Below are 23,877 nucleotides of genomic sequence, written 5' to 3' on the forward strand. Positions count from 1 at the left end.
CCCTTCTGTAAGAAGGGTGGTGCCCAGATTAACGAGTTAAAATTTTAATATAAATGTAGTAAAACTCCTATACTAAAAAGACTGTAAATGCGGCAGATGTCCACTTGATATGACTAACTCAGACTGCTGAGGCCTCATATAAACTTCAGATAAACTTTTAAATACATTTTTGCACAAAATGATTGTGTGGATTTTGGCCCCCATCACTTACATTGAAAGCACATTTGAAGGGGATCTTTTAATAGCCAGTATGAAAAGCTAAGAAAATCTATTTCAGTGTCTATATGGGCACCTGACTGTTATTTTAAGAGAGACATACAAAATTGTGAACCGTTTAACTAAGTGTTTTGAGAGCCTGAACAGAACCATAGCCAGAGGCAGATAAGAACTATCTAGACAGTAAACAGCAGATTTGTTCAATCCTGGTGGCATTTCCTCACATTTGAAACTTTAAATATATGTGAAAGGAGAAAAAGTGGAGGAAAGACGGAGCAGAGGAGCAGAGATGGGGTGTCATTAGAAAGGTGCAGGACGTAAAGTGGGATTCCCCAGCAGAGGCTCAGATATAAGTGACTGGAATTGTCTGAAGCTTGGTTGTACCTACTGATGATAAACGTAGGTCCAGCCAGTGATTTACTACATTCTTTACATGAAGATGATAAATTTGGCAGTTTCGTATCAGTCATGTGTAAAGAAATCATAAAATCGATAATTGTCCAATTTGTCTACATGCAAGTATGCAATTTAACATAAAAAATGAATTAATAATCAGAGAACATTTACTTGGATTTAAATGGATGAGCTCTTTCAATTAAATTCTTCTGTAAATCAACAACCACTTATAAACTGTCTCAAATGTTTTCCTCCACTTTCTATACAATTAGTACCAAATGACATAGTTCTTCTCAGGAAGTTTCAAGAAATTAAGAAATAATGGACTTGTAAAACCTGCAGTGAGTTTCCAAAACCGTACCATAAAATTGTTTGTCATGCTTTACTTACAGGAAGTTATCTACCGAAACTATTATCTGTGTAATATCTGTGTATCATACACACACACACACACACACACACAAATATATATCTATATACAGTACTGTGCAAAAGTTTTAGGCACTAAAAGTAAAATGAGGATGCTTTCAAAAACAATGTCCTGAATAGTTTTTATTTATCAATTAACTTAATGCAAAGTTCAGTAAACAGAGGAAACCTAAATGTAATCAATATTTGGTGTGAGCACGCTTTGCTATTAAAACACCACCTTTTCTCCTCGGTACACTTTCACACAGTTTTTCAAGGTAACTTGCAGGTAGGTTGTTGTAACCATCCTGGAGAAAGATGTTCTTCTGTGGATTTACTATTTACACCATCTCAGGTGCTTCTTCATGTAATCCCAGATTGACTCCATGATGTTGAGATCAGGGCTCTGTGGCGGTCATACCATACCATCTGTTGCAGGACGCATCATTCTTCATGTTGCTGAAAATAGTTCTTTATGACTCTAGCTGTATACTTGGGGTCATTGTTATGTCCTGAATAAAACACGTCCGTCCAAAATCTCCCATAGGTGTTCAATTGGGTTGAGATCTGGTGACTGTGAAGGCCATAGCATATGATTCACATCATTTTCATACTCATCAAACCACTCAGTGACCCCTCGTGCCCTATGGATGGGGTCATTGTCATCCCGGAAGACACCACTCCTATCAGGATAGAAATGTCTACGGGGACAAGTGGACTGAAACCATGCCAGCAAAATGGCCCCCACAGCATAATAAGAACCACCAGATCCCCTCACTGTAGGGGTCAAACATTCAGACTTGTACTGTTTTCTTGGTGTATGCCACACATGCACTCACCCACCTGTACCGGTTTTCCCTTTCTCACCTGTCTGTATATATATATATATATATATATATATATATATATATATATATATATATATATATATATGTGTGTGTGTATATATACACAGACAAATTACAGGTGTGAATGCGTGTGAGGGGATCTGGTGGCTCTGTTATGCTGTCGGGGACATATTGCTGGCACTGTTTGGGTCCACTTGTCCCCTTAGAGGGAACGGTCACTGCAATTCAATACAAAGTTATTCTGAGTGATCACCTTTATCTATGATGAAACCTTTCTATCTTGATGGGAGTGGTCTCTTCCAGGATGACAATGCTCCCATCCATAGGGCACGAGGGGTCACTGAATGGTTTGTTGAGTATGAAAATGATGTGAATCATATGCTATGGGCTTTTGGACCGACGTGTTAGACAACGCTCTCCACCACCATCATCAACACACTAAATGAGGGAGTATCTCTAGGAAGAATGGTGTTCATCCCTCCAGTAGAGTTCCAGAGACTTGTATAAAATACAGTTAATATAAGAGTTACACAATAGTGACATGTCTTGCCTCGTCTTCGCAGTTTGCATTAGCTAGCTAGCAGGTGGGGGCCAGTTAATGAACAAGTTAGTGGAGACAAGGATTCGTAACTTTCCAAGACAGTAAAAAGAGATCTCCTTGCAGATTAAGAAATGTAATCTATTTGTTCAGATATTTTTTTACACATTAAAACATTTTAATTCATTTGATCAAAATATTTTTACACATTCACACATTTGAATGTATCCATACTAAATGTTTTCACACATTCAGATACAGTGATACACAGCTACAATACATATGACCCTAATTTTATTCCATACTAATGTTCCCATAAGATTTGTTGAGTGACATTTTTCCTTTTGTGTCTTTTGTGTATTAACATCAAAAAGCACATAGAAAACCGATGTTTTATACAGAAATAATACAGCTCTCATTAACATTACATTGTCATTTACATGGTGAGTCCATTATACAGTATGTGAAATAATCCTATTCAAAGCCAATGCATCATAAATCCCTACATTGAGTAAGTTTCTCTTGTTGATCCCTGTTCCACTGGAATCTTCCATTCTGTGTGTGTGAGTGTGTGTTAGCCCATGGAGCTGACTGTAGTCTTTCATTAAGCTTAGCATGGTATGGAATGGAACAGCTTAAACTGTAAACCTTCCTTTGCCACAGTCAAAGAGCTAAAACCTCTCTGCCTTTCTGACTGTCTTCCTCTCTGGTCGCCATGCCTCCACCATCCATGGTGTGTGAGCAACCACGCAGGAAGAGGAAGTAATTACATTAACATTATCATACATAAGCAGCCCGGGCTTCCTCCACTGTCACCAGGGAAACGGTGAGACTGAGCTGTACAGCTGTAACCAAGACCTTCTTTTGCCAGCTACACACACACATTAGGGTGACCAGATCCCAAAAACCAAATGTGGGACAAAGAATAAAAACTCTGAGAATTGCCTTGCACCAGCTTCACCCACTTATAAAGCTCCTTTACCCCCGGGCCTATAATGGAGGATATCAGATGGGAGCACCACTATATGAGAAGCCACCTAGATACTAAGCACTTGCACATACATGCATACTGTCATGCATGTATATTTATATGCGTGTGTGTCGTGGAACCTCTTGCTTTTCATTTCGGCACCCATGTTGTATTCAGACCAAAGCAGGCAGTGCAGCGAAAACATCAGTCCTCCCATTCATTCGAATGGGCGTAGTGCGTTTAGGTAGCGGGTGTTTTGGTCGCAGCAGCGCCGCACCTGCCTGTGGCCGGAAAGTTGATCCAGAGTCAACCTTTGGAGAACCACAACCCGACGCTGCAGTGGCCAATCACAGTCAATCAGACTGATCAGAGCTGTACAACCCTACCATGAGGGAGTACAAAGACGTTACTAGGAAGAGGGGGGGAGATTTCTCTTCGTTTGATAACCCAGACCCCACTAAGCTGCTTGAACCTCACATATTAGTATTTATTTTTCACAATTGAGCACATGCTTCTTAACCCTTTTCTGTCTAAACTTAATATAAACTAAATTTATGATGAAATGATTTTTAACATTTTATTATTGATGGCCATTATCAAAGTCAAACTCTAGTTAGAAAGATAGGGCTGGCAGTAGCAATGCTGCAGCAGCAACGCTATCTGTGTGGACACCACAGGTGTGCGAGCCGCAGCAGGCTGCAGATTTTTCTTTTTTTTTTTTCACCCTGAACGCAACACTGCCCTGCGCACTGTGACAGCCAGGCATGATAGAAGTAGAGAGCAAGTCAAGAGAGAGAGAGAGGCCCTGTTTACACTTGGCATTAAAATGCTTCTCAGGTGATCCGATCACAAGTGGACAGCTCTAAGTACAGGTGTGAACGCACCCAAGACGCATTGAGGATGTATTGAGATCCAATCACTCAGACCACAGTCATTCAGCAATGTATATTGTAAACGCAATGCATCCTGGGCCACACTGACGGACAGCCTACTCAACTGACATCCTCTATTTTCCTGCAGACTAGGCACAGGAATTGCATTGCTGCTTCCTGGTCCGTGAACCCTCCGTCCAATGCTGTGTTCAATGTGTTTGATGACATGATAAAGAAATGCATTATTTTGTTTTTCATGTGAATTAAAAAAACTTAATCCAACTCCTGTTTTTTCCTGTTTTTCCCATTCCTCTAACTCGTTTTCCTCTTCAAATCGACAATTGAAATAGAAATTAAACCAAAACCAGAAAATAATTTGTTTTTCACTTGTCTGTCTAAAAAAATATTTCAGAAGCTAAATGTTGCTGGATAGTTTCCTCGGTCCTGTCAAGTTGATAACTAGAGTTTTTAGTTTTGCTGCGCTGCTCGATATAATGAGCTCAGGATTTATCAGGAGGACGGCTGCTTTACTCCAAACAGTATGAATCTGGACTGTGTGTGTAACAGCTGACCTATTGGATGTGTAGAAGAACACAGAACATTAATTAACATTAGACCTTGACCAATGCTGTTGACATTTCGGGAGATTTAAATAATCAATGAAGTTATGCTGTTGTGCCTCGTGCGTAAATGCGCACAGTGTCTCTCAATGGAGAGATGCAGCTGCGGGGAGATCGCTGCATATAACTCTATATTTGTATATAGTATTTGTGTGTGTTACAACATGGCGCTAGAGCAAATCAATAGGACGGGCATTTGATTTTTGTGAGGGGGTACACAATACATTGTATATTTGTTTACCCCCCCCCCGATTAAAAATGAGCAAATTTGGTCTTTGCAAACAGAAATGATGTACGTGTTTATTTGCATATAGAGCGGGGAAGTGAGAGCCGATCACAAGTGGTAACTCAAGACACATGAGGAGACAAACATACTTAGAGCTGTCCACTTGTGATTGGATCACCCAAGACGCATGTTAATGACAGGTGTAAACAGGGCCAGAGAGAGAGAGAGAGAGAGAGAGAAAGAGAGTAGTTGGCAGTTACACGTTTTGTTCGGCAGCAAGCATTTAGAGCAGCTAAATGACTTAGCAGCAAGATGGATGGTGGAAAAAAGAGGAAGGGTGGAGCAGAGAGGGAAAGAGAGAAAACGAAAGGTAAATAAATGTTACCGATACGTCATCATTGTTCCCTGTCAATGTTAAAGCAGCCCAGAAACTGGACAATCAATAATAAAAGTGGTAGTTCCTTTTCTCGTTTCCTCAAAAACATTGATAGCATAATTGGCATATCTAGTCTAGTTAATGTGGTCAATATTGTTTGAAAATTCATTCGTTTTGGTGAAAATTTCAGTCAGTGACTTCATACTTTGAGCTAATAAATAATAGTATTGTCTCCCTCCTTAATGATATGTACCTTTGGTTTTATTTGAGGTTCATAACAGTACATTGTACTAAGCAGTTGTTGGCTCATTAGTCTGTCATTCACATGCACTGAAATTCACCAGAATGCAGGAAATCAAGACTTTGTAACTAAAATTTTCCTAGTGGAGGACCCCCAGACCCCCTGCTTAAAAAGTGGCTTGACAAGGGCTATATTTTGCGCTATATTTCCCGGTCTGAATGATTTTCCCAGTCCGGCCCTGAACATTAGCCTATTTCTGTAAACAGATGTAGCTTATGTGATGCAAATTAACATGAGTCAGCAGGGAACAAACATATTACCAACAGACTGCACAGATCTCTATGTTAGTGACAGCCATAGATTGTATGTTAGTGACAGCAGCCTGCATGATAAACTATATTTTCAGTTTGCAGCCTACACTACTGCATGCTGTCAGTCACAGGAATGATACAACACATCATGTGAATGATAGCAGGTAATATGAGGGTGATTGATTAAATTTGTACCAGCCGGTTTTGCTATAGTGTTTATATAAATTTAGGACCTGAAACCTTCAGTGACTGAATTTTTTTTCTGTGTTGTATTTAGAGTGTGTTGTATTGATCCAATCATCTGTGCTGAACGGATTCCTTCATCTGCCAAGTATGTTGTTCTGACACACAACACCACAGAAAAGCTAGTTGAGTTTTGCAGAAGTGATGACATAAGTCATCTGTCTTTGCTTGTTACTTTCATCAATACTACCTACCTTTGGTGTGAATATAATAGAATATGGGTATTATGGTGGTGGAGGGTCATGCATTTTCCTCCAGTTCTAAATTGACAGGCGCGTGCCTGCTATCAGTAATTAGCATACTACCACACCCCCATTTCTCTATATAAGGAAAGCTCTGTTGGAGTGGTGCAGCAGTGGAGAGAGCTGTCAGTCATTGAAAAGAGGGTTGTAATGGTAAAAATGTAGATCAATTCACTGCTAGTGAAATGCAAACAATAGTTTCAGAAGTAGGAGCCAGAACAGGCAGATTTGGCTGGTAAACATGTCATTGGCACAACTGTTTGGAGCCTGTGTGAATCCTACATACAGCCTGCATACCTGTTTCATCACTACCATGCAGTGCATCCATAACAAAATAAAAAGTTGGTAAATGTATAGATCTGTAGAATTGATCTAAATAAATCTCTACTGCTGTGCCAGGTGTGAATTGTGTTTCATCTTTGTCCACAACAGTCCGTGATGTAGTGAAAGCAGAGCGTCCCTCCATGTGCCACTATTGAACTGTCAGGCTGTGAGGAACACTGAACAGGCTGCTGGTTAACCAGCTGCATATATCACAGCCTGGGGGGAAATTAATCAGTGTCACATTTCAATACGGAAATTCTAGTATATAAGCTATTGTCATCTAAAAGTGGGAATAGGACAATTTTGATATATTAATAATTTCATTACATTTATGATGATGATGATGATGTATGGATTACAACATCTTTGCTATAAATTTTGTAATTAGTAATAAATTGTGTATTATTAACAGTTTAACACTTTTAAATATATTTAGACCCAATAATTTTTTAAATAAATGTGGTTCTAATGGTACGGTTTACACTGAATAAATATTGAGTATATCACTTTTTAAGACTGGGATGTTTATGATTTGTGCATACGCATGGTCCAAGGCAGTTCTAAATTTGTTTGCAGAGTAAGAACAAATTCATGTAAGAACATGAATCCCGGTTTTTGTGCTTAAAACATTTGTACGCAGTTTAAGCACAGATTTGTGCGTACACACTAGAGATGCACCAATCGATCAGCCACTGATCAAAATCATCATTTTCAGCTGATCCCATGACTGCTGAACGGCCCCGAGCAGTCTCATATAGCTGGTCATATTTTCTGCACATAGCCTATGATTCATGTCGCGCACACAGCAGCACCTGCAGCATGGACAGTGTAGCCACACACACACACACGCACACACACACATGTCATGCACACAGCCACAGACAGCGTAGCCGCACACACACAAACATGCATGTTATGCATACAGCTTACACGTTTTTCCTATGTATCTTCTTAGTATACAGAAATATATAAAGTGCCACAAAGCTTATAATGTGATACAGGTTCAGATCAGTGCACAATACTAGAACGATTGAACACTAAAAACATTCACAGATCTAAAAGTGTAGGTTCACATCAGAAAGTATTAATGCATGTATCATATACATAACTTACACACTCTTATCTATGTGCATGACATACTATATATATATATATATATATATATATATAAGCTGACATGTTAACACTAGGGGTGCAACGGATCACAAAGCCCACTGTTCTGATCGTATCATGGATCGAATCATTTTTAGGATCAAATCAAAAAATAAATAAAATTTTGTAACACACTTACAGCAAGGAACAGCAAGGAACTTTTGCCCATGGTCTTAAATGAAAACAACATTTAAGATGTCCAATGTTTAAATAAAATAAAATATATAAAATATTCAGTGCTCAATTATTGCAATATGAGGCATGAAACCTTCCTCTTTTAAACACGGTAGTGAATGAAACAACCTGTGTCCACATCATCAAAACTTGATGATAACTTAGAAACATGAACACACGTCTTGTCCTACAGCTTGTTGAATGAGCCACAAAACTAACATTCACCGGGGAAAAGTGCACCGCTAACGCCAGTTAGTAGCTACATAGCTAATTAGCTGCTCAGCTGCAGCACATTAAACAGCAGGTAAACATACCTGCAAATGTCACTTCGGACCTGTTAGATGCTGGTTTGATCCTCTAAATCCCTGTTAGCGCCACGCTGTCTGTCCATGACTTACAGCAGTTTGTTTACTTTGTCTCAAATGAGACATTAAATTTTGCAATTAAAAAAAAATCTGCAGTTCACATGCATGCCGAACTGTGGGGGGCGATCAGTACGGATCACGGATCAACTACAATCCGTTACACCACTAGTTAACATTTGTTATTCTAGTTACTTTAAGCTTATTACTCAATATACGACTCAGCTTAAAAACCAACTAAAGAAATTGTCACAAGCAAAGAGCCAGACCTCCTGCACTCATTCTCTAATCACACAGCATCAACAGGCGACTGAACAACTTCTCAATTAAAAACGGGATCAATTCTAAATGAATGAGTCCAGACAGCTCACTGTAAGTTCAACAAGCAAACTACCTACAACACATTATATGATCTCTGCTGCATTCTTGTTAAGGAGATAAATTCACACAACAGCCTCACAGAGATGAAATTAGCAACCAAAGAGACAGAGAGAGAGAGAAGCTGTATCTGATTCACATTATCTGATGTCTTCTTCTATGTCATGAAGTATTCATGTCATAACGTCCATTTGTTGCTGTTGGTCATCTTGTTTGTTAGTTAACAGAACTTTATGGCTGCTGCTTAACCAGTCTGCTATCATTAGCAGCAATGACAAACAAGCTAACTCTCCTGGTTGTTTCTCCGGTTGCTTCTCTCTCCAGTGCCCCCGGTGGCGTCCTGTCACTGCTGAGACGCACAGTCCCAATCCATTCTCCTGTTAGTTTAAAAACAGTCCTTAACAGTCCTTCTATGGATGTATAAAGAGTCCTTCAGGCTGCTACAACAAGCTAACTGTTGCATTGGCTAATGCAAGGAGCTATCTACTGTTCGTTATCTACTGCTGCTACTCTGCCTTACAGTGGAGAGAATTGAAATTGAAATCTAGAAACCATCATTGGACCAACACGATGTCAATATTGCATTCTGGTTGTTGATTGGTTAGGGAGGACGTCCTCCCTTGGAGCATCATTTTACGTGTCTTGGCCAATCATAGATTAGCATGAAAAAAATGAAGTATGTTAAATCAATGTAGGAGATCCCGCCCTGCGGAGGGCAGCAGGAGCCCGTCCTCCTCTGTCCCCCACTCCCCCCACTCTCCCCCCACTGCCCCCACATCACCACTTCACACACACACTGTTCATTCTCCTCCTGCCCTGCAGGTGTTGCTGTTGAAGCATTTTAAACAGAATTTAAATGATGGATTTTTTCCAAAGAAGAGAGAAAAAAATATTTTATAAATAATACTGAGATTTGTTAATGGCTTATTTCGACCAAATATTCTTTTTTATATTTTGATCTCCCTCTTGCCTCTGAAAAAATAGAGGAGGAGCAACCTCCTCTGCCTCTATGGACCAGCCTCCACTGATGCATACACACACAACATGCATGTCGAGTACACAGCGCACAGATAGTGTGCAGACAGCGACACACACACACACAACATGCACAACATGCACATCACGCACACAGCGTGACAGTACAGCCACACATACATGTTGTTGGTGTAGAAGTTCTTCAGCGTGAGTGAAGAAGACACAAAGCTCGTAATTTGTAATAAGTCCAAAATAAGTTGCGGAGGAACAATCTTGGAAACATTTGGAACAACTAACTTAATCAGACACTTAAAAAACCATCACCCTGGTGAACATTCCCACTTTCAAGAAGAAAAATGTAAGTTATTTAAATAGTTAATGAACATTCAATTGAATTTGAAAATTCCATTAAAGAATAGTTAAAATGTTTGTGTATGCTGTCACTTATAGTCAGTGTTGGGTGTAACACGTTACAAAGTAACTGTAACGCAGTAATGTAACGCGTTACTGTTCCTACATTCAGTAATCACATTAGAGTTACTAATCAAAAAATTCTGTTGTAACTTGCGTTACACAGGTTCTTCAATTATCTGCATAAAAAAATAATCAAAGGTGCCTTTCATGCATGCTTGCAGAACAATCGCCTGACCTCTCATGACGTGACTTTGGCTAGAGATCCGATACACACACACACAACAATGTGTGGGAGTAAGGATAAAAATGGCAGAGTGGTCTACAGCTTTTGAGGGGTAGAGGTATGCACATTACTTCAAATTTGTTATGCCAAAGGACAAGAATGTGATGGTAAAGTGCAAACTGTGCCCAGGCCAGAAACAACTATCCACTGCTGTGAACACAACATCAACTCTTTCCAAGCACCTGCAAAGGCAACACGTTAACACAAAGCTAGTAGCCAAAGACTCCCGGACCTAGAGTGATGCTCAAGCTGAGTGTATATCGACCCCAACCAAGCAGCTGAAGCTTGATTTTCAACAGGTAACGTTAACAAAAGCAGAGATGAATTGGCTCGAAGCATCATACATAGTAGAGGAATCTCCGTCTTCCAGAAACATACTCAGCAAAATATGATGAACAGGGAATGGATGGCCACCATCATCAGACAGTAAAACTTTTTCTTTTGTATGTCCTCCTTATTAAGATCGCAATTTGCACTGATATGTGGGCGTATGTAAGGTTTAACGTTATATTGGTAAGTGGCAATTACATGACAATGCATCTCAGGGGTTGTCGCGGAGTAACGCAAAAGTAATTTAATGAGTAGTGTAATTAATAACCTTTCACAGGGAGTAATTAAGTAAAGTAATGCATTACTTTTTTTTAAGTAACGAGTACATTACATTTTTTGAGTAATGATCCCAACACTGCTTATAGTTCTTAACAAGAAATATATAAAGAAAAAAAGGAAATCTTTGTATTTTCTTTCTTATAAAGAAAGAAAATCAGAATCGGTAAAAATCGGAATTGGCAGGTCAGACATTTGAAAAATTGGAATTCAGAATCAGCCAAGAAAATCAGTGCATCTCTAATACACACTGTTTGTGAATGAAGCCCATTGACTGCAGCCTACATATGTACATCTTGCAAAACCAGAGCCTGAAGCGGCTCCCTGACATCTGTGAGAAACCACTGTGAACTACCTTCAAGGACGGGTTGAGATGGACAGCCAACGATTCGATATACATGTGGAGGGCATCAGCCTTGATTCTGCTATGATGTAGACTACAATGTGGGCCTTGAAATGCAAATAGTATCTTTAGCATTCACAACTGAGATCTGTCACTTTTTTAGACCAAAGTGGCTTTGTGTGTGTTTCTAAGGTCTAAGTTATAAACAAAGGAGAGAAGAGTGCACTCATAACAGTGATTCAGTGTTTTAATTTTTACATCCTGTAGATAATATTTCAACACATCTCACCTTCTTAAGAGTTACGAAAATAACTAAGCTAACACCAGCAAATTTCAAACTGTTTAAACCAACCATGTGTATGTTTTTTTCAGGAACTGACTAATTAATCACTGAAAACGTATTATATGGAGTTACAGTACATGCAAGAGATCTCAATAAATGATAAAGCAACATAAAAGTCAACGTGTAGTAGAGTTTGTATAGAGAATAAAGTATGTGCTCCACAACATTATTGATAGATGATGATTTAAAGTGACATTATATTGTAATTTAACAAGATGTCTGATGTCAGTAAACAATAATCATCTTAGCTGGCTGGAAATGTACTATACAGGTTACAGACAGTGTCGTAGTGGAACATAATGTTAAATACCTGATTGTTACAGCAAAACCAGGATTCGTGAACTTTTATAAGTGAAATTATGCATGCCAAAATCCTTAATATATGAAAATCCAGTTTCTCTTTCAGTGACTCAGTTGGTATTTCTATATTATGGGACACTGTAGAGTTCAAAGTTTTGACAGGACACACATCCTTTGTTGGACTGTTGTTGATGCATATCTACCTGAAAAGACAAAGAAAACAATAAGTAACTTCTGTAAATCTCACACTGGAGTGCTTGGCAGAGTCTTTCCTATAAGTGTTTTTTCAAACCAGTAGATGTCACTGTGCTGCTGAGTTTATAGACCACAAATTCAAATCTTATTTCCCAAAGCTTCATGAGGCTTCATCCACCCATCACTACTTTTATGTCTTATGTAAGGCTCTTGAATCATCTTTATGTTGAAAAGTATAATAAACTTGCTTTGCCTCATCTTGTAATGCACCAGCGTAATAGTTTTCTGGGGAGGGAGATGTTTGAAAATGTATAAATATTAACCTGCAGAAACAGCTGCACACTATGTTACGATAATTTATCCTTGATTGATTTAGAACATAATGATCAGCTGTTACTTCATTTTAACACACTGCAAATGTCCTGTAGGTGGCACATCTCTGGAGCTCCGATATTACAATTCACCATGGCAACAGGTAAAAGGCAGAGCCTCCACACTAATCCAGTGAGGGTAGAAATATTAATGTGTGCGGAATGTGAACATTTATCTTAAAAAAGATAGCAGTGACAGAACCTGAGTCAGAGTGGGGAAAAGAGTTAATAAGTTAACACAAGGTTTTATTCAGTATTGTCCATTAATTCATCATTTACTAGAATTAAATTTCCTTAATGGATGATAAAGTGGTGGAATTTTACTGTGTATTAGGCTATAGCCCACATGTTTACATATATGTATTCAGCTATAATCAAACACTGGAGGGTCAAAACACTGGAGGCAGCAACTGAAGAGAAAAATATAGTTGAAGATTAAAAATATACAGAGAGATAAAACAGATAATAGATATGTTACATAGAGACATGATTGAAAGCTCCCGGTCTGTGCCAGTAATAATGAGTTTAGGGATTTGCAGTTGAAAAGGCGTTGGGGTTCAAACTAAGAGTAAATGTTTAGAAGTCTATTTGGATCTTGGCTCAACAGCATTCAGTGACTATACTTCAACAGATGCAAGTAAATGTATTAAGTTTAAACATAGTGCCTGAAATGCCGTTAAAATATGCTAAGACTATAAGCAGCCTATTCACATTCAAATGTATTACTTAATTAATTAATTACCTCGTTATTGGGAGCACCACCTCCTTTTTTGGTTAGGATTTGTCAGTGCCAGGAGGAAGCACTAACTCTTGTTCAATTTAATCAGTGAATCAGTCTCATAATTGTAAATTATTGTCCCAAACAGTGACCTCTGTTTACTGCAGCTCAAACAATCAGCCAACCAATTTTAGGATAAATGAAGACATTTATTAATAGCTAAACATCTTGAGGATACATGATGAAGCATAAGATAATATACAGAAAAAAATAGAAATAAAGTAAAATAAATAAATAAATAATAAAGCCTATGGTAATAAAAACAGTAAGGAAAATAATTCAGCAAGAGTGGCTTGATGTGTGTGACTCGAGGCTCAATGTATTGCAACGGGGAATGCTAAGGTAAAGCTAATTCAACTACTCTAAAGAAATAATCTTTTAAATTTAACATTATTTGATATCAACACATCATAAAGCCATGTTATGCCTTACTGTTGACGTGTTTTGTCATGGGAGAGGTGTCATGTCAGCAGGTACAGAGTTGTTTGGTGTAGCGTCACCAGTGGGAAGTGAAAGAGCCCGGATCAGGCTTTGGACTGTGGGCACGTCCTTGTGGGTGCTGTGTTGAACACCGGTAAGAAGGAGTGAAGTTGTTTCGGGCTGCTCTGAAAGACTCTTTAGGTCAACTTAACTTCTAGTTTGCAGTATTGCTCTCAGAAAATAGGTAGAGGTCAAGTTTCAAGCATTGTTTCAGGCTTTAGTTGGCTTGTAGTAACTTGAGTTGAGTGCCGAATAAAGTTTAATCTGATGGCGTTTACTTCAAAATAAAATACTGTATGTGGAGATACGTGACTTAATGTTACAAATTAAACAAAAACAAACTAACTTGTTCCAGTAGAAGGTTAAATACGCACATACCTGGTTGAAAAACAAATAAAAGAGACGTCTTAAGAATTTTTCTAGAGTTCTTGGAGACCAGCTCAAAGTGGAATCTCTTTGAGGCTCTTTTATAAGTCTAGATAAAAACGGGAAGAGTTTGAATGTGTTTTAAAGGTTTTTGTGCCAAATTGTTAATAAATATTCAATGTCTTTGTTCTCAGGGGACTGTAGGTGTGTCTAATGTCTACAGCCTACATCTTCTGAAGTCAAGGAATTTTTGGGGAAGTCTATGTCTGGTTAACATTAGATTCACAGTCAGTTACCACAGTAACTCAGGGTTAACAAATTTTCACTAAACCCACTTTCTGGAATAACCCCAGGTTTTGTACTCAGTGTGAGTAAACATTCTGCAGGTTTCTTGTCAACATTGATCTCATCCCTTCTGTAAAACTCAACTAGCTTTTCTGTGCTGTTGTGTGTGAGAACAACATTCTTACCTACTAGGTTAGATACTGGTGGCTCTCACTGTGGCAGATGGAGGAATCTGTTCAGTAGATGATCAGATGACAGCTCACTCTAAATACGACACAGAAATTTATACAACCACCATAACAAAACTGACTGGTGTAAGTTTTACTGATCACCCACAAATATAACTTTACTGTCATATTACCTGCTATCATTCACCTGATGTGTTGGCTGACTGTGACTGACATAGCATGCAGTCTGGTGCAGGTTGCTAACTGAAAATATAGTTTATCATGCAGGCTGCTGTCATTAACATACAGTCTATGGTGTCACTAACAAACAGATCTGAACAGCCTGTTGATAATAACGTGTTTGTTCCCTGCTGACTCATATTAAGTGGCATCAGATAAGCTACATCTGTTTACACAAACAGGCCTACGTTAGACGCTAATGCTGGCAAACCCCAGCAATAAAACATAGATGAGATTGCGCACATCCATTGTAATAATGTTAGCCACAAACAATATCTTATACATGACATTAGTGTTTACTTGCTGTTGAAGTTGTCTCGGGGAAAACACTGCAGCATACTGCTCCGTCTGTTAGCTAACGCTAGCATCCCTACTGTGAAATCCAGCTAGTACCAGCTTCAAACCTTAGCTGGTCATTAGCTGGTCTTGCTGGATTTACCTGGTGGGCCAGCTGGTGTTTAAGCTGGTGTAACTGGTGATCAGCCGGTACACCAGTTTTGTGTAGCTGGTTGAGAGGTGAGCAGCCAGGTTGGTAGTGCTGGTGTAACTGGTCAGTTGATGGCAGACCAGCATGGCCATGATGGTGTAACTGGTCAGATGGTACAGACCAGCATGGCCACGCTAGTCTACCTGTTACAAAGAACTTACATTGATAAGAAGTGAAGAACAACTTGATAATCACATTACAGAGTGGATATAATTAGGGATGTCACAAGAATCAATTAATGGATACCATAGACACATAGATACCAAATCAATACCAGTATTTATAAAATGATACTGAACTCAGTTATTATTCTAATATAGCCAGTGTGTGTGTTTAAATGCTGAAACACTTAAAGTTTCAGTCATACCTACAAGATTGCAAACCAAAATGAGAACACATAATCACACAGCTGTATTTGTTGTTACAGCATCACATTTCATACAGTTCCTCTAATTTGAAATTACTGTTTTTGGGCTGCTTTGCTTTCTACTTGAAGGCTACAGGCCAATATTTAATTTGTAACTCTTATTCTAATGCAGACTGTATGGTTAAATAATGAAACACACAAAGTTTCTGTTCAATTGTTAATGTTTATAAAAAAAGTTTTTAAATAAAGGAGTTTGTCCTGAATGGGATTTCTTGTTTTGCCATGGTATGAAAGTGGGTATTGACAGTAGTGGAACTTCAGAGGTAATTGTAATATGGTGACATCACTAGTATATACTGAAAGTGTCTATAGTATTTTAAGTGTCTGAAAGTATTTTAAGAAATTTTCTATTGTGTTTCTGGTTTGACTGTGAGATACGCCGATTTTGGGTACATAAGATGTGATGAATTTGAATGAATGTGATGGCATTTTCAGGATTCACAGAGAGCAGCTGCGCACACACGCTGTACAGTGTCAGAAACACATACATTTAGGGAAAAAAATATGAAATCAGCAGGTTAACAGGAGTAATTACCAATCAGGAGCACAGCGGGAGAAATGGTTAAAAATACAGAGACTCTCGCCAAAATCTGGAATGTTGCCAAGACCTCAGACCTGCATGGCTGGACCGTGTATGAAATGCTGGAGGGCTTTTAATATGAAGCTATTTGAAATGAGGGCTTATTTGAGACGGATACAGGCAACACTTTATCACTCAGTCAGTCAGTCTTGGACTTTTGTGTTTATAGGAGTGGCAAAAAGAAAATTTGTCTGGACACGAAGAAAGAAAAAAGAAAAGGCTCAAAAAAGAGAAGAGGCAAGAAGATAAAGGCATGTAGAGTGCTGTTTGAAAGTTTGTGAACCCTTTAGATTAATTGTTTGTTCTATTTCTGCATAAATGTGACCTAAAACATGATCAGATTTCCATTCAAGTCCTAAAACTAGATAAAGAGACATTGGTTAAACAAATGAGACAAAAACCTTACACTTGTTCGTTTATTAAGGATTAAGTTTATTAAGGAAAATGATCCAATGTTACATATCTGTGTGTGGTAAAAGTCTCTGAATCACTAGCATTATCAATTCATTTGAGGGGGAAATTAGAGTCAGGGGTTTCAATCAATGGGATCATAATCAAGTGTGTGCCTTATTTAAAGAAGAGAAATCTGGGTCTTCACTATCAAACTCTAAGCTTCACAACACAGGTTTGTGGAAGTGTGTCATGGCTCAAACAAAGGATATTTCTGAGGACCTTAGAAGAAGAGTTGTTGATGCTCACCAGGCTGGAAAGGTTACAAAACCATTTTCTAAAGAGTTTGGAACACCTTCCTCAGGAGTGGTCAAACAACAAAGATCACACCAAGAGCAGACATGTAATACTGCGGGAGGTCACAAGGGACCCCACGATAATGTCTAGGAAACTAAAGGTCTCTCTTGCAGTGGCTGCAGTAAATGTTCATGAGTCCACCATCAGGAGAAGATTGAACAGCAATGGTGTGCATGGCAGAGTTGCAAGAAAAAAGCCACTTCTCTCCAAAAAGAACATTGTTACCATCTACGGTTAGCTAAAGACCACATGGATAAGCCAGAAGGTGATCGGAACAATGTTCTGTGGATGGATGAGACCAAAGTCAAACTTTTTGGCTTGAATGAGAAGCATTATGTTTGGCAATGAGCAAACACTGCATTCCAGCATAAGAACCTTAACCCATCCGTGAAACATGGTGGTGGTATTATTATGGTTTGGGTCTGCTTTGCTGTCTCTGGACCAGGACAGCTTGCAATCATTGAAGGAGCTATGAGTTCTGAGTTGTACCAGCACATTCTATAGGAAAATGTCAAGGTATCAATATGTGAACTGAGGCTCAACAGAAGGTGGATCATGCAGTAAGACAACAACGCCAAACACATAAGTCGCTCTACCAAAGAATGGTTAGAGCAGAAGAAAGATAATGTTTTGGAATGGCTGAGTCAAAGTCCTGACTTTAATCCTATAGAAATGCCGTGGAATGACCTGAAGCAGGTAGTTCATGCAAAGAAGCCCACCAACATCCCTGAGTTGAGACTGTTCTGCAAGGAGGAATGGGCCAAAATTAAAATAAACAGTTACCTGAAACATTTTTTGAAGTTATTGCTGCAAAAGGGGGTCACACCAGTTACCACCAGCTGAAAGCAAGGGTTCACATACTTTTGCCTCACACAAATATCTGGATCATTTTCCTCAATAAATAAATGATTTTTTTTTGTCTCATTCATTTAATTGGGTGCACTTTGTCTAGTTTTAGGACTTGTGTAAATATCTGATCATGTTTTAGGTCATATTTATGCAGAAACAGAGAAAATTCTCAAGGGTTCACAAACTTTCATGCAGCACTGTAAGCCTAAACCAACAGGGAGCATTAACCTCTTACATTAGCCTTTCCCGCGCTTGTATGCTACAGTTGCTAACATGCTAATGTGCCAAATGTAATTAACATCACAACTTTTACAAACTGCATTGCTGCAAGTTGGTAGAGTATTAAAAATACACACACATGCATTTATCTATGATAGATTGCACTAAGTCCTCATTCAGGTGGTAAAACTCTGCATTAACCACATTAGAGACATATCAATTGTAAGACATGTTAACATGGGCTAGCATGCTAACACGCTAATCGCTGTTAGCACCACACACTACAAACTGCATCAAATTGGTACAGTGTTAAAAATACACACATATTTGCCTTCTGCAAATTGCACTAAATATCAGGTGATATAACTCTGAATTCTGCCAAATAGCCGTGTCTGCTTTCCCTCCACATTATGTCCTACAGTGTTGATTCTGCACAAAAGGCTAAAACTTGAATTTAAACACTGAATAAGAGCCTATTACGTGTCTTTAGTAGAATATAATTCCTTGTAGACTATTAACTTGGAAAACAATCTACAGCCAAAGGATATTCATACAATAACATCATTTCTAATAATTACCCTGAATAGCTCACAATTTATTCATAATATAACAAATTATGAATTAATTATCTAGCCTACTAATGGTTTTTTCATGAATATTTCATCATTAATTAATGATTTATAGATGACTTACAACATATTTGTGATATGTTAACACAGCATTAATTTATCATTTACAGTTAAGTGACAGTACCTTCTTTACAATACAGTCTGTACAGAAGAGTTTTTACAGTAGAGTGACAGTGGGGTCTGTACATAATACTCTACAGAGGAGTTTTAAAGTAGTGACAGTAGAGTCTTTACAGTAGAGTGACAGTTTTAATTAATCATTTACAAAGGTATATTGTTTTGTCTATGATTAGTTCATCATTAACTAATGTATTTATAAATGACTTACTACCGATGTTATTATAAAGTGTTACTCATGGAAATTATAAAAGTCAGTGATTAAAGTTAATACATTTAATGGTACAAGTGTCTTCTTCAATTTAAGCCATTATCTATCATTATCATTTAAGCCATTATCCATCCATTATCTATCTAACATTATCTATGGAGCTGTGATGTTCACATCTGGTGTTAGAAAGCAGAACAATACATTTACCAGAACAATACAAATTTAGGCAGTAATAGGCCCAGTTTGGCCTCTGCATTAAAGGGCTAACATTAATAACTTACTCTTCACATCCCCTTTCTAGGAGCACTATTAAAGGACATGATTGGTGTACAGGTCACAGGTGCCAGTAAACACAGCTCCTACTGTTAGTGAGTATAAAGAGGATGTAAAATGATAGCCTTCTGCATTTTGAAAATTGAGTAAATGTTTAATTAATTTCTTTATTTCATTTCAGGTCCATCAACCACCTCTACTCCTGGTGCAGAAAGTGGTCGTTTCACCCAAGAAGCAGATAATGCTGGTAAGTTATGTTTAGTTTTTAGTTAAACCTATAGATAACCCTGTTCATTGCTCATATATACAATCTGTCATGTGGGGAGTGTGTAATAGCTGTTTTTAAGGACTGATTCTGGAGCAACATTATGGAGCCATCTCCAAAGCTGCTAGTGTTGAGGAGACATCTTATCTAAAGTCACTTTTTAAGAGCAGATAGCATCAACCTCTTGCTGATTGTCTTGCCAGATTTAATGCTAAGAACGCAAGTAATTTCAATTCAGTCAATTAATTTTATTATTTATTTATATAGCAGGTCCATCAACTTCCACCTCTACTTCCATCTCTGGTGTCATCCAAGAAAGCTCTAACAATGCTGGTAAATTTAGGCCTACATCAACAATAAATCAACAATAAATTAACAATTATTCACAGCTAGGAGCATCCAACATAGGAACATTTCAACTCACTAAACTTAGTTATTTTCTGTGTTAATCTTCCCCATAGGTTTTTATGTACCTATTGAAGTGGAGAACAGTGCCACCATGCCTACCACCACACCTGGCTCTCCAGTTTCTACTCCTCCAGTGGATCCAACTGACTGGCCATCAATCAGTGATCAGTCAGTCAGTTTGTCCAGTTTGAATCATTCTAAAGTGACCCTCTGTGAGCAACAACTAACCTGTACTAACTAATGTACCTACTGTAAGTTACTGGATATGTCCTCAATGATTCATTTCACTTGTTCTACTTCAGATGCTTAATGGCGAAATAATTGAAACACAAAATAAAAATTTTCAATGAATTTTCAACAGTTTTTTTTTTCTTTCAAAATAGCATTAGGTGGTATATTATAGACAAAGCATAACATACTAAGCGGGTAGATTCCAGTCTGAAAAGTGAAGCCAATGTGGAAGTGCCTTAAACCCAGGCCTGGACTGGTAATCAGGAGCACCGAGATTTCTCCCAGTAGCCTGGCCTGCTAAATGGCCCAGTAGGCCTGCTGCACATTTTTTTTTTGGACCCTGAACGCAACACTGCCCTGTGTGCTGTGCCAGCCAGGCATGGTAGAAGTAGAGAATGAGTCGAGAGAGAGAGAGAGACAGAGAGAGAGAGAGAGCAGTTGGCAGTTGCCAAGCGGGTAGCAAGAAGTGCCTTACACCTACATTCTTTCTAATGGCCAGCAGGGGGTGACGCTACTGGCAGGTTCATAATTTGAGCTCATAATTTAAAATTATTGAGACAACACAACGTCCTCTGTCACACTATTCAGGCTACTGTAATTTGTTGAAACTTAAAGAACTATGTTATTTAATGTTTGTGTTGGTTAAATGGCTATTTTAACCTATGATGGGTAGTGTATATCAGTAAACTGAGTAGGGTATTGTGCTCTTGCTCTGTTCTTTGAATAGGTGAAGAGAGTCGTTAACTGTATTATATTGGTACATTAAAAGATATGGTGTGCTGTGCTATTGCTTTTTTCTTTCAAAGGTGGAGAGAGTAGCATTGGTGCCACAGTAGCACAGAAGCCCACAACTTCAGAGCAACCTGCAGGTACAAGACATGTATGAAAAATCAAATGTATACAGTTTAGGGTAATTTTATGGAAAATCGTTTTAAACAGCTTAAAGCATATACATATTTAAACTTCTGATGGGTGTATATCAGTAAACTGAATAGGGTATTGTGCTCTTGCTCTGTTCTTTGAATTGGTGGAGAGAGTGGTTAACTGTATTATAATGGTACATTAAAAGATATGGTGTGCTCTCTTTTTTCTTTTTCAAGGTGGAGAGAGTAGCATTGGTGCCACAGTAATAGTAGTACTGTCATCTCCCTCCTTAATGATATGTATCTTTGGTTTTATTTGAGATTCATAATAGTACATTGTATTAAGCAGTTGATGGCTCATAAGTTTGTTATTCACATGCACTAAAATTCACCAGAATGCAGGAAATCAAGTCTTTGTAACTAAAATTTTCTTAGTGGAGGACCCCCAGACTCCCTGCTTAAAAAGTGGCCTGATCGGGGCTATATTTCACGCAATATTTCCTGGCCTGAATGATTTTCACAGTCTAGCCCTGCTTAAAAATGCATTCTTTCTAATGCAGGTCTAAGGTAGGGGGAGACTCCACTGGTTGAAATAAGAAGTCTTTTTGTATAGAAGTCAATGAGAAAATTACCCTACTTCTCACTTGATTTATTACCCCAGTAAACACTTTCCTAATGGGTTATAGTCTCAATCATTAGTTTCAAGTCATCTTCAATAGAGTATGATATTCATTTTGTAAATTATGGTCCCATTTAGAGTAAAATAGACGATAAAACAGGATATGCTTTAGGGCATGGCTACCTTGTGTTTGACAAGGCACTACCACGGCGACAATGTTGATTATGTAACGTAACCATGGTAAAACCCCAGATTCACATAGTGTAGGTGTAACTGCCGCTATTTCACAGTGTGTTTTCGGTTGAAAGTTAAGTGTAATATTTTGGTTAGGGTTAGGGTTGATGTAATTACTTATATGCTGTGAAAAATGCTCATAAAGTCCACGGTTGATACTCAGATCGTTTAGTGACAAACTGGTGTGGTGTTGCCATACCTTGATGGCGGACCTGTTCGTGCATGCGCAACTCACATCCCAGGTTGATCGTGTAGTGACAATGGTCACTTCTGGCTCTAAAAATCAAGTCCAATCCAAGATAGTGACGGTCAAAATCACTGGCGGCCGGTGACTCAAAAAATTGGGGAGGACTTGCAACAATCGCATCAAACTATATCACTGTCCCCCACCTAATGAAATTGGAGGGGTGGGGGGCAATTTTATCTGCCAATAAAACAATCTGCTTTCAAAAACAAAAATCCCTGAGTGGTGAAAAGGCTGCTTCTTTTAAGACATTTAGCATATACATATTGTTTCTAAACAAAGAAGTGCTCATTTTAGCCATGCAGTGGTTCTCAATGTGTCATTTTACCAACAAAGTGAAATTCAGATTCATAGTATTGTTCTATTGTGACAAGAGATTTATGTTCTCATCAAAAACAGACAACATATCACATGATTTACACGTGTTTCCTATGTATCTTCTTAGTATACAGAAATATATAAAGTACCACAAAGCTTATAATGTGATACAGGTACAGATCAGTGCTGAATACTAGAATGATTGAACACTAAAAACATTCACAGATCTAAAAGTGTAGGTTCACAAAAAGTATTAATGCATGTATCAAATACATGACTCACACACTCTTATCTATGTGCACAACATACTAAATATAGTCTACAAAGCTGACATGTTAACACTTGTTATTCTAGTTACTTAAAGATTATTACTCAACATACGACTCAGCTTAAAAACGAACTGAGGAAACTGTCACAAGCAAGCAGCCAGACCTCCTGCACACTCATTCACTAATCACACATCAACAGGTGACTGAACAACCACTCAGTTAAAAACTTGATCAATTCCAAATGAATGAGTGAGTCCAGACAGCTCACTGTAACTTCAACAAGCAAACTACCTACAACACATTATATGATCTCTGCTGCATTCTTGTTAAGGAGATAAATTCACACAACAGCCACAGAGACATTTAAACATCAGAGATGAAATTAGTGACCGTTGAGATAGAGAAGCTGTATCTGACTCACGTTATCTGATGTCTTCTTTCTGTCATGGAGATGAAGTATCCATGTCATAACATCCATTTGTTGCTGTTGGTCATCTTGTTTGTTAGTTAACAGAACTTTGTGGCTGCTGCTTAACCAGTCTGATATCATTAGCAACAATGACCAACAAGCTAACTCTCCTGGTTGTTTCTCCGGTTGCTTCTCTCTCCAGCTGCTCTCCGGTGGCGTCCTGCTGCTGCTGCGTCGCACAGTCCAGATCCATTCTCCTGTTAGTTTAACAACAGTCCTTAACAGTCCTCCATGGATGTATAAAGAGTCCTTCAGGCTGCTACAACAAGCTAACTGTTCCATCTACTGCTCTTTATCTACTGCTGCTACTCTGCCTGACAAGGGAGAGAATAGAAGATGAAATCTGGAAACTGTCATTGGACCAACACGATGTCA

General features: G+C 38.4%; 1 protein-coding gene and 3 long non-coding RNA genes across 7 annotated transcripts in view; 2 read left to right on the forward strand and 2 right to left on the reverse strand.

Annotated features, from left to right (window-relative positions):
* The window catches only part of rbfox3a (RNA binding fox-1 homolog 3a), a 160,618-nt gene that overhangs the window by 125,245 nt on the left and 11,496 nt on the right, over positions 1-23,877 (reverse strand). The window lies entirely within an intron of this gene.
* Positions 5,240-22,174, forward strand: LOC122971963. Its single transcript, XR_006399598.1, has 4 exons — positions 5,240-5,251; positions 15,050-15,059; positions 21,293-21,355; positions 21,587-22,174. It is a non-coding gene; the product is annotated as an uncharacterized LOC122971963 (long non-coding RNA).
* LOC122971965 lies at positions 11,317-16,809 on the reverse strand. 2 transcript variants are annotated; one of them, XR_006399601.1, is made up of 4 exons: positions 14,998-16,809; positions 14,822-14,900; positions 13,938-14,064; positions 11,317-12,364 (listed from the first exon to the last, which is right to left on the reverse strand). It is a non-coding gene; the product is annotated as an uncharacterized LOC122971965 (long non-coding RNA). The 2 variants fall into 2 exon arrangements; XR_006399600.1 differs by having other exon boundaries at positions 14,822-16,809.
* On the forward strand, positions 18,301-20,602 carry LOC122971966. The gene is made up of 4 exons (XR_006399602.1): positions 18,301-19,677; positions 19,764-19,829; positions 20,115-20,180; positions 20,309-20,602. It is a non-coding gene; the product is annotated as an uncharacterized LOC122971966 (long non-coding RNA).

This window comes from Thunnus albacares, chromosome 20, assembly GCF_914725855.1.
Source record: "Thunnus albacares chromosome 20, fThuAlb1.1, whole genome shotgun sequence".
Lineage (NCBI taxonomy): Eukaryota > Metazoa > Chordata > Actinopteri > Scombriformes > Scombridae > Thunnus > Thunnus albacares.